This window comes from Anser brachyrhynchus (assembly GCF_964034855.1).
Source record: "Anser brachyrhynchus genome assembly, chromosome: W".
NCBI classification, from domain to species: Eukaryota; Metazoa; Chordata; class Aves; order Anseriformes; family Anatidae; genus Anser; species Anser brachyrhynchus.
Window position 1 is genome coordinate 16,365,183 of NC_137704.1, and position 15,926 is coordinate 16,381,108.

At 48.0% G+C, this 15,926-nt stretch overlaps 2 protein-coding genes across 3 annotated transcripts in view; one reads left to right on the forward strand and one right to left on the reverse strand.

Moving 5' to 3' along the window:
• Window positions 1-15,926, reverse strand: part of LOC308184748 (uncharacterized protein) — a 435,815-nt gene that overhangs the window by 407,789 nt on the left and 12,100 nt on the right. Inside the window, exon 2 of one of the 2 annotated variants that reach the window (XM_080572183.1) lies at window positions 6,372-8,598. The exons of the other annotated variant lie outside the window; for it this stretch is intronic. The gene's annotated coding sequence lies outside the window, so the exon portion shown is untranslated. Of the gene's footprint in view, window positions 1-6,371; window positions 8,599-15,926 lie in introns of those variants that run through there. 2 annotated transcript variants of the gene reach the window in all.
• LOC308184762 (vasculin-like) overlaps window positions 1-15,926 on the forward strand; it is a 463,870-nt gene that overhangs the window by 26,051 nt on the left and 421,893 nt on the right. The gene's annotated exons all lie outside the window — the stretch shown is intronic.

The following is a 15,926-nucleotide window of genomic DNA, read 5'->3' on the forward strand; positions in this document are numbered from 1 at the left end:
TTTCAAGGCCCAGGATAGTGTTCCGGGCGGTGGCATGGGGCACAGGATATGTTTCCAGCCATCCGGTGGTTGCTTCCACCATTGTAAGTACGTGGCGCTTGCCGTTGCGGGTTTGAGGGAGTGTGATGTAATCAATCTGCCAGGCCTCTCCATATTTATATTTCAGCCATCGTCCTCCATACCAAAGAGGTTTTGACCGTTTGGCTTGCTTGATTGCAGCACATGTTTCACAGTCATGAATAACCTGTGCTATAGTGTCCATGGTCAGGTCCACCCCTCGATCACGAGCCCATCTGTAGGTTGCATCTCTACCTTGATGGCCTGAGGTGTCATGGGCCCATCGGGCTATAAATAATTCACCTTTATGTTGCCAGTCCAGGTCCACCTGAGCCACTTCAATCTTAGCAGCCTGATCCACCTGCTGGTTGTTTTGGTGTTCTTCAGTAGCCCGATTCTTGGGCACATGAGCATCTACATGGCGTACCTTTACAACCAGGTTCTCTACCCGGGCAGCAATATCTTGCCACAATGCCGCAGCCCAGATGGGCTTGCCCCTGCGCTGCCAGTTGTTCTGCTTCCATTGCTGTAACCACCCCCACAGGGCATTTGCTACCATCCATGAATCAGTATAGAGATAGAGAACTGGCCACTTTTCTCGTTCAGCAATATCTAAAGCCAGCTGAATGGCTTTTACTTCTGCAAATTGACTCGATTCACCTTTTCCCTCAGCAGCTTCTGCAACTCGTCGTGTAGGACTCCATACAGCAGCTTTCCATCTCCGATGCTTTCCCACAATACGACAGGACCCGTCAGTGAACAAGGCATATTTCTTCTCATTTTCCGGTAGCTTGTTGTACAGGGGGGCTTCTTCAGCACGAACCACCTCCTCCTCTGGTGATATCCCAAAGTATTTGCCTTCTGGCCAGTCCATAATCACCTCCAAGATTCCTGGGCGACTGGGGTTTCCTATTCGAGCCCGCTGAGTAATCAGTGCAACCCACTTGCTCCATGTAGCATCAGTTGCATGATGCGTAGAGGGGACCCTTCCTTTGAACATCCAGCCTAGTACCGGCAGTCGGGGTGCCAGGAGGAGCTGCGCTTCAGTACCGACCACTTCCGAAGCAGACCGAACTCCTTCATATGCTGCCAATATCTCCTTTTCAGTTGGAGTATAGCGGGCTTCAGATCCTCTGTATCCCCGACTCCAAAACCCCAGGGGTCGACCTCGAGTTTCCCCAGGTTCTTTCTGCCAGAGACTCCAGGTGGGACCATTCTCTCCGGCTGCGGTGTAGAGCACATTCTTTACATCTGGTCCTGTTCGGACTGGCCCGAGGGCTACTGCATGAACTATTTCCTGCTTAATTTGTTCAAAGGCTTGTCGTTGCTCAGGGCCCCATTCAAAAGCATTCTTCTTACGGGTTACTTGGTAGAGCGGGTTTACAATCAGACTGTAATTTGGAATATGCATTCTCCAAAACCCCACGACACCTAGGAAAGTTTGTGTTTCTTTTTTGCTAGTTGGTGGAGACATAGCTGTTATTTTGTTGATCACATCCATTGGGATTTGACGGCGTCCATCTTGCCATTTTATTCCTAAAAACTGGATCTCTCGTGCAGGTCCTTTAACTTTATTCTGTTTTATGGCAAAACCGGCCTTCAGAAGGATTTGGACTATTTTCTTCCCTTTCTCGAAAACTTCTTCTGCAGTGTCACCCCACACAATGATGTCATCGATGTACTGCAGGTGTTCAGGAGCTTCCCCCTGCTCCAGCGCAGACTGGATCAGTCCATGGCAAATGGTAGGGCTGTGTTTCCACCCCTGGGGCAGCCGATTCCAAGTATATTGGACTCCCCTCCAAGTGAAAGCAAACTGTGGCCTGCACTGTGCTGCTAGAGGGATGGAGAAAAATGCATTAGCGATATCAATTGTGGCATACCACTTGGCTGCCTTTGATTCCAGTTCATACTGGAGTTCTAGCATGTCCGGCACTGCAGCACTCAGTGGTGGCGTGACTTCGTTCAGGCCACGATAGTCCACTGTTAGTCTCCACTCACCATTAGACTTTCGCACTGGCCATATGGGACTATTAAAAGGTGAATGAGTCTTGCTGATCACTCCTTGGCTCTCCAGTTGATGAATTAGCTTATGGATGGGACTCAGGGAGTCTCGGTTGGTGCGATATTGCCGCCGGTGCACAGTTGTGGTAGCGATCGGCACTTGCTGTTCTTCAACCCTCAGCAACCCCACAACAGAAGGGTCCTCTGAGAGACCAGGCAAGGTAGACAACTGTTTAATGTCCTCTGTCTCCAAAGCAGCTATGCCAAAAGCCCAGCGGAACCCTTTTGGGTCCTTGAAATATCCTCTTCTAAGATAGTCTATGCCAAGGATGCACGGAGCATCTGGGCCAGTCACAATACGGTGCTTTTGCCACTCATTACCGGTTAGACTCACTTCAGCCTCCAATACAGTTAACTGCTGGGATCCCCCCGTCACACCATAAATACAGATGGGCTCTGGCCCTTTATAGCTTGATGGCATTAGAGTACATTGTGCACCGGTGTCTACCAAAGCCTTATACTTCTGTGCGTCTGACGTGCCAGGCCATCGAATCCACACAGTCCAATAAACTCGATTGTCCCTTTCCTCCCCCTGGCTGGAGGCAGGGCCCCTCTAGTCCTGGTCAGAATCTTCATTTCTGTGTTTAAAGGACTGCCTGCTGGAAGTTGGAGCAGCAAACCTTTCAGAGAACTCCTTTTTCCCAATTGTTTTCCTTTGCAATTCACGTACCCGTGCCTCTAGGGTCGCAGTAGATTTTCCATCCCATTTTCTCATGTCCTCTCCATGGTCACGTAGGTAAAACCACAGGGTGGCGCGGTGTGTGTGCCCACCATATTGTCTTCCTTGCATAGATGAACGTTTACCCCTAATAGCTGAGACACTGGTTTGTACAGGTGGGGAGGAAAATAAACTCTCTTTAAGTTGGTGGATCTCTTCAGAAAGTTTCTCCAAGGTATTCTCTTTTAGCTGGTGAACACTAGTTCGTTCAGGTGAAGGGGAAGATAATCTTTCTTCAAGTTGGTGGATCTTTTCAGAAAGTTTCTCCAAAGCATTCTCTTTTAGCTGGTGGACACTGGTTCGTTCAGGTGAAGGGGAAGATAATCTTTCTTCAAGTTGGTGGATCTTTTCAGAAAGTTTCTCCAAAGCATTCTCTTTTAGCTGGTGGACACTGGTTCGTTCAGGTGAAGGGGAAGATAATCTTTCTTCAAGTTGGTGGATCTTTTCAGAAAGTTTCTCTAAAGCATTCTCTTTTAGCTGGTGGACACTGGTTCGTTCAGGTGGAGGGGAAGATAAATTCTCTTTAAGTTGGTGGACCTCTTCAGAGAGTTTCTCCACAGCTGAGACACAGGCCTTTAGGGAAGAGGAGAGATTTCCTTCGTACTGCCGGAGTATTTTAGTCACTTCATTCACTGTGGGATTCTCCTCCGTTTTCCAGGTTAGTATTGCCAATGAGTTGGCATATGATGATGGGGCACTCCGTACAAACTTCCGCCACATGGGTGGTGTACACTGGACTGCATCTGGATCTGTGGATGTTTGTGCGTCATCTAGGTCCTTATAAATTACTTCCCGTACGGCCAATTCCCTCAGGTACTGAATTCCCTTCTCCATGGTGGTCCATTTGCTTGGTAAACATACAAGTTCTTCCTTGAAGAGATACCTTTCCTTCACAGCTGACAGGAGACGCCTCCAGAGGCTGCGAGATTGTGCTCCATCTCCAATTGCTTTGTCAATGCATGCGTCCCTAGCAAGGGATCCCAGCCGCCTGGCTTCCTTGCCCTCCAATTCCACATAATTGGCTCCCGTGTCCCAGCACCGGAGCAGCCAGGTGACAAGCTGCTCGCCTATACAGCGACCAAAATCTTTTCGCACATCTCGTAGCTCACGCTGGTATAGAGTCCGGGTAATTACTGTTGATTTTCCGACATCCTCATCCTCATCTTCAGTCTCCTGCACCTTTGATGGCTGGTATGGAGTCCGGGTAGTTACTGTTGATTTTTCGCCATCCTCATCCTCATCTTCAGTCTCCTGCACCTTTGATGGCCCAGCCTCGTCTTCACTTCGCCCAGACTTAGCAGAAGACTGTCTGCGTTTTAAACGACCTGAGCCTCTATACCATTTTTTCACCTTGTCTACAGGGGCAACTTGCACTGCTACAGCTCGTTTCTCTGACCCAGCCACAGGGTCTGCCACAGGGGTTGGAATACCCTCTGCGGGGTCAACTTGCACTGCTACAGCTCGTTTCTCTGACCCAGACACAGGGTCTGCCACAGGGCTTGGAATACACTCTGCGGGGTCAACTTGCACTGCTACAGCTCGTTTCTCTGACCCAGACACAGGGTCTGCCACAGGGGTTGGGATACCCTCTGCGGGGTCAACTTGCACTGCTACAGCTCGTTTCTCTGACCCAGACACAGGAGTGGGAGCAGCTGCACGAGCTGGGGCAGCTGCAGGAGCTGGGGCAGCTGCAGGAGCTGGAGCGGCTGCAGGGGCTGGAGCTGGAGCGGCTGCAGGAGCTGGAGCTGGAGCGGCTGCAGGAGCTGGAGCGGCTGCAGGAGCTGGAGCTGGAGCGGCTGCAGGAGCTGGAGCGGCTGCAGGAGCTGGAGCTGGAGTAGCTGCAGGAGCTGGAACTGGAGCGGCTGCAGGAGCTGCAGCTGGAGTAGCTGCAGGAGCTGGAACTGGAGCGGCTGCAGGAGCTGCAGCTGGAGTAGCTGCAGGAGCTGGAACTGGAGCGGCTGCAGGAGCTGCAGCTGGAGTAGCTGCAGGAGCTGGAACTGGAGCGGCTGCAGGAGCTGCAGCTGGAGTAGCTGCAGGAGCTGGAACTGGAGCGGCTGCAGGAGCTGGAGCTAGGTTGCTAATAACATCAATTGCAGCTCGATAGGCACAAGCCAGACCCCAGCACGCTACAGTGATTTGTGTCACTTTGGAACTGCCAGAGTCATGACACCTTTTTTTCAAGCATTCTGCCAGCTTTTTAGGATTTTGCAGTTGTTCAGGGGTGAATGTCCAAAACACTGGAGGTGACCACTGCTCTAGAAACCTGCCCATATCCTCCCACACTCCCTGCCACTCGCAACTATCCCGCCTCAAGACAGATCTCCGGATGAGATTCCTAAGTAGTTGTTTAACCCTCCACAAAATCTGAAGCGCATTCAGGAGACATAACAACAAGAGCAGGCTGGTCTGAGTATCCCAAGGATATTCAACATCTCGGAGAACCACCGTAACTAACTCGGGGGATAAGAGGGTGGTGGTGAAGGAGAAAGGGAGAGTGAACAGGTAGGGAAACATGTCTTCCCCTGTCCCCTTCACAGATTGGCTCCCTAACGAAAACAGGCAATAGGTGTAATTGCTAATAGTTTCCGAGATATGGGTTCCAAAGTATAGAGTCGACGTCAGTGCTGAGTACAAATACCAGGTTAAAGTCGTGACCAGATATTTCATCATTTCATAAGCCATTGTTACACCGCACAGTACCATAACAATCTTAAACCAGGGCCCGGAAAGGATAAACAGTGCAACAGGGAGCACATACAGAAAGTAACGCACCATAAAACTCAATTTGGAATACAGGTACAGCAGACTGGAGATTAAGGCAATCAACATCGTGACTAGCAACTATTAAGCAGGTCCAATACTTATACCAATTTTAGTTTAACACACTCTGGTCAGATTTGTCGATATCTCAACCCTTCGGGCCCCACGTTGGGCGCCAAAAAGACTGTTGTGGTTTAACCCGGCTGGCAGCTAAACACCACACAGCCGTTCGCTCACCCTCCCCCCTCCCTCTCTGGGATGGGGGGAGAGAAACGGGAAAGTGAAGCCTGTGAGTTGAGATAAAGACAGTTTATTAAGACAGGAAAATAATAATAACAATAATAATAATAATAGTGATAATGGTAATAGTATTAACAATAATAATGTGTAAGAAAACAAGTGATGCACAATGCAATTGCTCACCACCCGCTGACCGATGCCCAGCCTATTCCCGAGCAGCCGGCCCCCCCACCCCGGCCAGCCACCCCTATATATTGTTTAGCATGACGTCAGATGGTATGGAATACCCCTTTGGCCAGTTTGGGTCAGCTGTCCTGGGTCTGTCCCCTCCCAGCTCCTGCTGCACCCCCAGCCTGCTCGCTGGCAGGACAGAGCAAGAAGCCGAAAAGTCCTTGGCCTGGTGTAAACACTGCTCTGCAACAATTAAAACATCAGCATGTTATCAGCGCTCTTCTCATCCTAATCCAAAACATAGCACCCTACCAGCTACTATGAGCTACTTAACTCTGTCCTAACTGGAACCAGGACAGACGCACACCTGTTACGTAAGGCGGCTGGTTTTTATGCTCCTGGGCTAATACATATTCATTACTACTTCTAGAAGAGGCAGGGTTGTTATAATTGGTTTCCCGAATCCGAAGTCCTCCCAGGTGCGCCTGCTTATCAGTCTCTGTTAGTCTCTCCGGGGGCCGCTCGGACAGGGAGGCTCATGTTCTTCCTCCTTATCTAGTGGTCTCTTGGCCGGCTGTCAGAAGTTACTGCACGTCCGTGCAAAGTCAGCAGTTTTTCTCTGAAGAAATCCCTTTGTTCTCTTCTCACCTAAACCCAGGCCTCAATGTTAACCCTTCACACCCCTTAGTGGCACGAATTGCTGGACCATTCCTTACAATTCCTCCCCCTTTTTTTTTAATATCATCAATTCGTGTCTCTTCTTCAACCTTTGCTAGTAACAATTGGATTTCATCAGTCAGTTCTCGGGGTGTCCACTTCTTAAGCATCATTATCGACACGTCACCTTTTCTCTCCACTGAAGTCATCACAAATTGGGTGCTATTTATTATTCGCCGTACCAACAACGTAAAGCAAGGTATCATACAAGGTATAAACAATAATGTCATTATACCACATAAAAATAAAAACAGCATCCTTTTAACCCATGGTCCACCGGGCAACCATGAAAAGAAATCCCAATCCATACCCTTCCAGGTTTGTACTTGGGACGTGGGCTAGCTTTTTAATTTCCTTTGTTATCTGCTTAACCACTTTTCCATTATCATCAATTTGTAAACAACAATTAGAATCGTTCAGTTTTCCACACATTCCCCCCTCTTCTGCTAGTAAATATTCTAAGACCATTCTACGTTGAAAGATAGCATTCCTCATTTGAGTGGATTGATCAGCCAAAAGATCCAAGGTCATCGCTGTTTGATTGGTTACAACTTCGAGGATAGCTTGCGACCTAATTATTCGGTTCAAATTATAAATAGGTTCTCGGGCTCCTGATACCAACTCATTCGGGTTCCAGGTAGCTGGCCCATAATGCTATATGATTCTTTCAGGAGGCCATTCATCCTTTCCCCATTTTTGGGCACTACCCCCGGCTAAGGAAGTATCAATAGATCGTTTTACTCTGTTCAGGTCATCATATCATCTTATTCCTAAATGATCTCCTTGTGTTTGTGACAATAAAAAGAACAAGGGTCTTATGTACCCCACATAGCATATTCCCGACCAGTTTCCGGGTAGCCTCTTGTAAGCATGTTTGCCACACACCCAATAATGTCCCTTTAGGGCCCACGTCCCGTTTGGAAAAGGACCATCCCATCCATCTTTACCCTTTGGGGCGTGATAATACAGAGTGTCCTTGTTACCGAGTGGTCCTGTTACAATGTCTGCCCCGTTTATACTCGTATATGCGCGCTTCCAAGCTCCCACGTTGGGATTCTACTTACAGTCACAATTCAGTTCTCTTTGGTGGCCTGTCATATTATAAGCTGACCAGAAATGTTTAAAGAACACTCGCCTCCCATTCTCATCCTGCCATTTCCAACAATAGACCCGCACCACATGCTATTCCTTAGAGGTGTTACCACTCTGACAGCTCAAGATTTGACCATCGAATTGTCCCCCCGCTTGTGCTCTTGCCACAGCTTCACATCTGGATCAAAAAAATTCTCTATATGAGCATTTCAGCGAAGTCCCATTTCTCAGCTGAACATGTGTGGCGTTCCATTTCCCACTACGTGCTGTACAGCTTATAGGACTACATCCAGGATCGGTACAATCATATCCGGGGGACAGAGTCCAATTGCAAATACTTTTTCCCACCGCCACTGTTCCTGTTCTGTTCAAGCAGTATACACCCCGAGCTGACGAGTGCAACTGCCATGGGCCTCCTTCCTCTTTCCAAAATTGCGTCCCATTATGAACTTCGCTCAAATTACTGACCCACCACTTGGGTTCGACCGGGCCTGCTACCCAGGGCCAACTTTCAGTTCCCCCCCGGTCCTCCACAAATCCAGCAGTTACTAAGGTTAAAGGCCTTGGCCACTTCCTCCCCCAAAGTGAAAAAGTTATTCCTCCATTCCTGCCCATGGCCCAAATGCCCCTGTAAAAACAGTACCAAGAAGTATAGCATTTCTTATCCTTTTTCGCCGTCCAATCTTGAGAGTGTGGGAAGCGCCTTCAATCATGGGGTTGGGCCCGCTTTCAGAGCTTGTGTTACCATTCAGCCCTTTGGGGTGATCCAGCTCCTGGAAAAACTAATCACAATTTTATTATGGGTTTAAAAGGTTCTCATGTTATTTTTCTCAGGACAAACTGATCTTGGTGTGGGAGAAGTCCGGTCGAGGCACTCTGTTGTGGTTTAACCCGGCTGGCAGCTAAACACCACGCAGCCGTTCGCTCACCCTCCCCCCTCCCTCTCTGGGATGGGGGAGAGAAACGGGAAAGTGAAGCCGGTGAGTTGAGATAAAGACAGTTTATTAAGACAGGAATATAATAATAACAACAATAATAATAATAGTGATAATGATAATAGTATTAATAATAATAATGTGTATGAAACAAGTGATGCATAATGCAATTGCTCACCACCCGTTGACCGATGCCCAGCCTATCCCCGAGCAGCCGGCCCCCCACCCCGGCCAGCCACCCCTATATATTGTTTAGCATGACGTCAGATGGTATGGAATACCCCTTTGGCCAGTTTGGGTCAGCTGTCCTGGGTCTGTCCCCTCCCAGCTCCTGCTGCACCCCTAGCCTGCTCGCTGGCAGGACAGAGCGAGAAGCCGAAAAGTCCTTGGCCTGGTGTAAGCACTGCTCTGCAACAATTAAAACATCAGCATGTTATCAGCGCTCTTCTCATCCTAATCCAAAACATAGCACCCTACCAGCTACTATGAGGGAAAATTAACTCTGTCCTAACTGGGACCAGGACAGATATCCACCCCTTATTCCATACCATTTATGTCATGCTCAGGTTACACTCTGTCCAATACATTCTAATTAATCACCATTTTCATCTATGGTATATAGCAATCATGGTAGTGATGACATACAGTATTATATAATAATTAACATACTACAATTCAACTCATGGGCTATTCTCACCCAGTATCAAATCCCCTTGAGGTACACACCGGACTTCCCCATTCTTTTGCATTACCCACCAAGTGCATCCAGGTCCCTGAGCAAAAGCAATTCCACGAATGGGTTTGCCTTTTCCTGAGGCAGGAGTAGCCCAGACTGTTTTACCCAGCATGTTTCTTACGTGCACTACAGGAACTTTATCCCCTTCTACAGTGCGTAACAGGTTTGATTGGGCAGGTCCAGCTCGGTTGGCAGATCCCCTGGTATTGACTAACCAGGTGGCCTTTGCCAAATGTGTATCCCAATTTTTGAATGTCCCAGCACCCATTGCTTTCAGTGTAGTCTTCAACAGTCCATTGTATCGTTCAACTTTTCCAGAGGCTGGTGCATGATAGGGGATGTGATACACCCACTAAATACCATGTTCTTTGGCCCAAGTGTCTATAAGGTTGTTTCGAAAATGAGTCCCGTTGTCTGACTCAATTCTCTCTGGGGTGCCATGTCGCCATAGGACTTGCTTTTCAAGGCCCAGGATAGTGTTCCGGGCGGTGGCATGGGGCACAGGATATGTTTCCAGCCATCCGGTGGTTGCTTCCACCATTGTAAGTACGTGGTGCTTGCCGTTGCGGGTTTGAGGGAGTGTGATGTAATCAATCTGCCAGGCCTCTCCATATTTATATTTCAGCCATCCTCCTCCATACCAAAGAGGCTTTGACCGTTTGGCTTGCTTGATTGCAGCACATGTTTCACAGTCATGAATAACCTGTGCTATAGTGTCCATGGTCAGGTCCACCCCTCGATCACGAGCCCATCTGTAGGTTGCATCTCTACCTTGATGGCCTGAGGTGTCATGGGCCCATCGGGCTATAAATAATTCACCTTTATGTTGCCAGTCCAGGTCCACCTGAGCCACTTCAATCTTAGCAGCCTGATCCACCTGCTGGTTGTTTTGATGTTCTTCAGTAGCCCGATTCTTGGGCACATGAGCATCTACATGGCGTACCTTTACAACCAGGTTCTCTTCCCGGGCAGCAATATCTTGCCACAATGCCGCAGCCCAGATGGGTTTGCCCCTGCGCTGCCAGTTGTTCTGCTTCCATTGCTGCAACCACCCCCACAGGGCATTTGCTACCATCCATGAATCAGTATAGAGATAGAGAACTGGCCACTTTTCTCGTTCAGCAATATCTAAAGCCAGCTGAATGGCTTTCACTTCTGCAAACTGACTCGATTCACCTTCTCCCTCAGCAGCTTCTGCAACTCGTCGTGTAGGACTCCATACAGCAGCTTTCCATCTCCGATGCTTTCCCACAATACGACAGGACCCGTCAGTGAACAAGGCATATTTCTTCTCATTTTCCGGTAGCTTGTTGTACAGTGGGGCTTCTTCAGCACGAACCACCTCCTCCTCTGATGATATCCCAAAGTATTTGCCTTCTGGCCAGTCCATAATCACCTCCAAGATTCCTGGGCGACTGGGGTTTCCTATTCGAGCCCGCTGAGTAATCAGTGCAACCCACTTGCTCCATGTAGCATCAGTTGCATGATGTGTAGAGGGGACCCTTCCTTTGAACATCCAGCCTAGTACCGGCAGTCGGGGTGCCAGGAGGAGCTGCGCTTCAGTACCGACCACTTCCGAAGCAGATCGAACTCCTTCATATGCTGCCAATATCTCCTTTTCAGTTGGAGTATAGCGGGCTTCAGATCCTCTGTATCCCCGACTCCAAAACCCCAGGGGTCGACCTCGAGTTTCCCCAGGTTCTTTCTGCCAGAGGCTCCAGGTGGGACCATTCTCCCCGGCTGCGGTGTAGAGCACATTCTTTACATCTGGTCCTGTTCGGACTGGCCCGAGGGCTACTGCATGAACTATTTCCTGCTTAATTTGTTCAAAGGCTTGTCGTTGCTCAGGGCCCCATTCAAAAGCATTCTTCTTACGGGTTACTTGGTAGAGCGGGTTTACAATCAGACTGTAATTTGGAATATGCATTCTCCAAAACCCCACGACACCTAGGAAAGTTTGTGTTTCTTTTTGGCTAGTTGGTGGAGACATAGCTGTTATCTTGTTGATCACATCCATTGGGATTTGACGACGTCCATCTTGCCATTTTATTCCTAAAAACTGGATCTCTCGTGCAGGTCCTTTAACTTTATTCTGTTTTATGGCAAAACCGGCCTTCAGAAGGATTTGGACTATTTTCTTCCCTTTCTCGAAAACTTCCTCTGCTGTGTCACCCCACACAATGATGTCATCGATGTACTGCAGGTGTTCAGGAGCTTCCCCCTGCTCCAGCGCAGACTGGATCAGTCCATGGCAAATGGTAGGGCTGTGTTTCCACCCCTGGGGCAGCCGATTCCAAGTATATTGGACTCCCCTCCAAGTGAAAGCAAACTGTGGCCTGCACTGTGCTGCTAGAGGGATGGAGAAAAATGCATTAGCGATATCAATTGTGGCATACCACTTGGCTGCCTTTGATTCCAGTTCGTACTGGAGTTCTAGCATGTCCGGCACTGCAGCACTCAGCGGTGGCGTGACTTCGTTCAGGCCACGATAGTCCACTGTTAGTCTCCACTCACCATTAGACTTTCGCACTGGCCATATGGGACTATTAAAAGGTGAATGAGTCTTGCTCATCACTCCTTGGCTCTCCAGTTGACGAATTAGCTTATGGATGGGACTCAGGGAGTCTCGGTTGGTGCGATATTGCCGCCGGTGCACAGTTGTGGTAGCGATCGGCACTTGCTGTTCTTCAACCCTCAGCAACCCCACAACAGAAGGGTCCTCTGAGAGACCAGGCAAGGTAGACAACTGTTTAACTGTTTAATTAAAATATCAGCATGTTATCAGCGCTCTTCTCATCCTAATCCAAAACATAGCACCCTACCTGCTACTATGAGGGAAAATTAACTCTGTCCTAACTGGAACCAGGACAGAGGGTGCGCAGACCCAGGAACAGTGAAAACAATTGCACCTATTACTATGTATCGCAAAAAGTGGCTAGGGCTCATTTTCCGGAGTTGTTTTTTTTTTTTATTATTTTTTTACCTGGCCACGCAGTTCCCCACCGTTTCACTCTCTGCCTCGCTTGTCAGTTCGGTTGCGGCGAACTACAAGGTGCAGGTTCTTCTCGGCAGCAGTAGTGTTCTTCAGGGGAGTTTCTCGGGTAGCTGCGACCTCTCGACCTGTCACCGATCACACAGAGTCCCCCTCCTCCCCCTTTTTACGATACATAGACAGTGACAGTATATATTATACTTATTGAGTTCTTTTAAACGTGAGCTTTAAGTCATCAGGGCCTGCGACCGCTTCCCATTTGCTTGTCTGGATTGGTCCTCTCATGCGACTGGCATGCGTTCACCCTGTCTCAGCCGTCCGGATAGCTGTCTCTGTGGTAAGTAAAACAACATAGGGGCCTTCCCACCGTGGTGTTAAAGACGTTTCCTTCCATGTCTTAATTAGAACCCTATCTCCAGGTTGTATTCTATGGATTGCTATATCTAACGGGGAACACTGTGCCACCAAGCCTTTTGCTTGTAACTCCCTCCGTCGGTTTATAAGCTGTATTAAATAAGGTGTTAATTGGATATCCTGTACCTGTGTCCTGGTTCCAGTTAGGACAGAGTTAATTTTTCCTCATAGTAGCTGGTAGGGTGCTATGTTTTGGATTAGGATGAGAAGAGCGCTGATAACATGCTGATGTTTTAATTGTTGCAGAGCAGTGTTTACACCAGGCCAAGGACTTTTCGGCTTCTCGCTCTGTCCTGCCAGCGAGCAGGCTGGGGGTGCAGCAGGAGCTGGGAGGGGACAGACCCAGGACAGCTGACCCAAACTGGCCAAAGGGGTATTCCATACCATCTGACGTCATGCTAAACAATATATAGGGGTGGCTGGCCGGGGTGGGGGGCCGGCTGCTCGGGGATAGGCTGGGCATCGGTCAGCGGGTGGTGAGCAATTGCATTGTGCATCACTTGTTTCATACACATTATTATTATTAATACTATTATCATTACCACTATTATTATTATTGTTATTATTATATTCCTGTCTTAATAAACTGTCTTTATCTCAACTCACCGGCTTCACTTTCCCGTTTCTCTCCCCCATCCCAGAGAGGGAGGGGGGAGGGTGAGCGAACGGCTGCGTGGTGTTTAGCTGCCAGCCGGGTTAAACCACAACAACCTGGGGGTGATCAGATGGCATCTCTAAATCATAAGGCATACCATACAGCATTTCAAAAGGTGAAGTTCCGACATCGGCTCGGGGCTGTGTTCGGATATTCAATAGTGCAAGCGGTAAACATTTCACCCAGGAGGTCTTTGTCTCCATCGTAAGCTTTGTTGGTTGTTTTTTAATTTCACCATTCATTTGTTCCACCTTTCCAGAGCTTTGAGGGTGCCACGGAGTATGATATTCCCAATTTGTCCCCAAAGCTTTCATTGTCTCTCGGGACACTTTCGACACAAAGTGCGGACCTTGGTCAGAATCAATTGTTTCTATAATCCCGTATCTCGGGATAATATTTTCTAATAATACTTTCACCACGGCATGGGCCGTTGTCCTCGTTGTTGGGAAAGCTTCGACAAAGTGCGTGAGATGGTCTATAATCACTAATAAGTATTTGTACCTTCCTACTTTCAGAAGCTCTGTGAAATCCAGCTGGATTTTAGCGAAAGACCGGTGCGCCAATTCCCGACCTCCTAACACCCTTTTCCTCATTTGTCGGGCGTTTACTCTCCTACAGACAAGGCAATCATTCACAACTCGTATATTCCAATACACATATACCTCGTAGCAAATTGATCCACTAGTGCTTGAGCTCTCCAATGAGTGTTTTCATGAAACCTCCGTAGCACTCTTAAAGCTGCAGACTTAGGGAGCATTTCCCGTCCATCAGGCAATACTCATTTGAGCCATTTTATCCTTTTCTGGCTGCGTAAAGCAGAGCAATGTATATATGGGCCCGTGTAAGTAGCAATGCGAATTTTTCCCAATGAGCAACTACATTGTATGGCATCAAAGCTGAAATCCTTTCAACAAGCATAACATGGAAATTCCTTTAAGTCTTTTCCACAGTCTGGGCATTCTTTCCTCGTTCTTATAATTCTTATACTCATTAATGCTGCCCTCTTTGCCTCCTGATCCGCCAGGTTATTACCCCTAACCTGAGGGGTGAGGCCCTTTTGATGCCTTTTTATATGCACTACAGCAATTTCTTTAGGTTCCCTAATAGCTTGTAAAACCTGGGCAATCAATTCCTGATGTATTAAACCCTTTCCTTGTGAATTGATGAGCCCCCTTTCTTCCCATATTTTACCAAATGTATGCATTATCCCATAAGCATATTTTGAATCTGCATATATTGTACCGCTTTTATTCTTCAATAGTTTTAGGGCCCGCAAGATGGCATATAGCTCACAAGCTTGGGCCGGCCAGCTAGGGCTTAGAGGTCCAGATTCTACTATCTCAAATGTTTTCCCATGTACCAGCGCATATCCTGATTTTCGTTTCCCTTCAACTATTCTAGATCAGGTCTCAACTTTGTTTGCTCTTCTATATTTCGGAGGCAATTATGTCCTAAGGACTCATTTGGTTCCCCATAAAGAAACTGAGCAGGGTTCTGTAGGGAGGTTGTTTCCAATGTTAATTTCGGAGAGGAAATGAAGGTAATCCATTTCTCTGCCTTTTGTTGCAATACCCCACGTATATTGTGTGGAGATATTACTTTGATTTCCCCCCTGAAAGTGATCTTTTGTGCTTCGTCTACTAACAAGGCAGCAGCCACCATTACCTGCAAGCAATTTGGCCAACCCCGGCTAACTGGGTCCAATAATTTAGACAAATAGGCCACAGGTTTTTTACTCCCTGCCCATTCTTGGGTCAGCACTCCGTATGCCGTGCCTTCTATGCTGTTCACAAACAGAAAAAAAAAAACCGGCCTCCTCGAATCTGGCAAACTTAACACTGGGGTGCGTGCTAGTTCTTTCTCCTTCTCATTCTCTCTCCTGACAAACACTTTCTGCGCTTCTCCTAATAACTCGTCCAAACCCCGATACCCCGATCCTGCCAATCTTCTATCTTCTCTAATTTCTTCCTAATATCCAGCCAGGATTTTGCTACGAATTGAGTTTTCAGCAGGGCCTCTCCCACAGGAGTCCCCGGATCCACCCCTGAATATAGCTGCAGGCTTTTACGCAGCCTCTCTAGCCACTCCGTCGGGGTTTCATCCTTCTTTTTTTTCTTTTTTTTGTTGTTGTTCACTAAAGGCCTTATTGATGTTGTGACCTCTCGGGACTGATTCCCTAATTCCTTGCATAACAATGGTTCTTAAATCTTGCATATGACCACGGTGTACGGGGTCCTGATTATTCCAATTAGGTCTCTGCAGTGGCCACTTAACATCTGCAGCTGGACCTTGCTGATGCTGTTGATCCCAGATTCGCATCCCCGCTCTCCTAATCATTCCCCTCTCTTCCGAGGTAAATAAAATCCCCAATATGGATT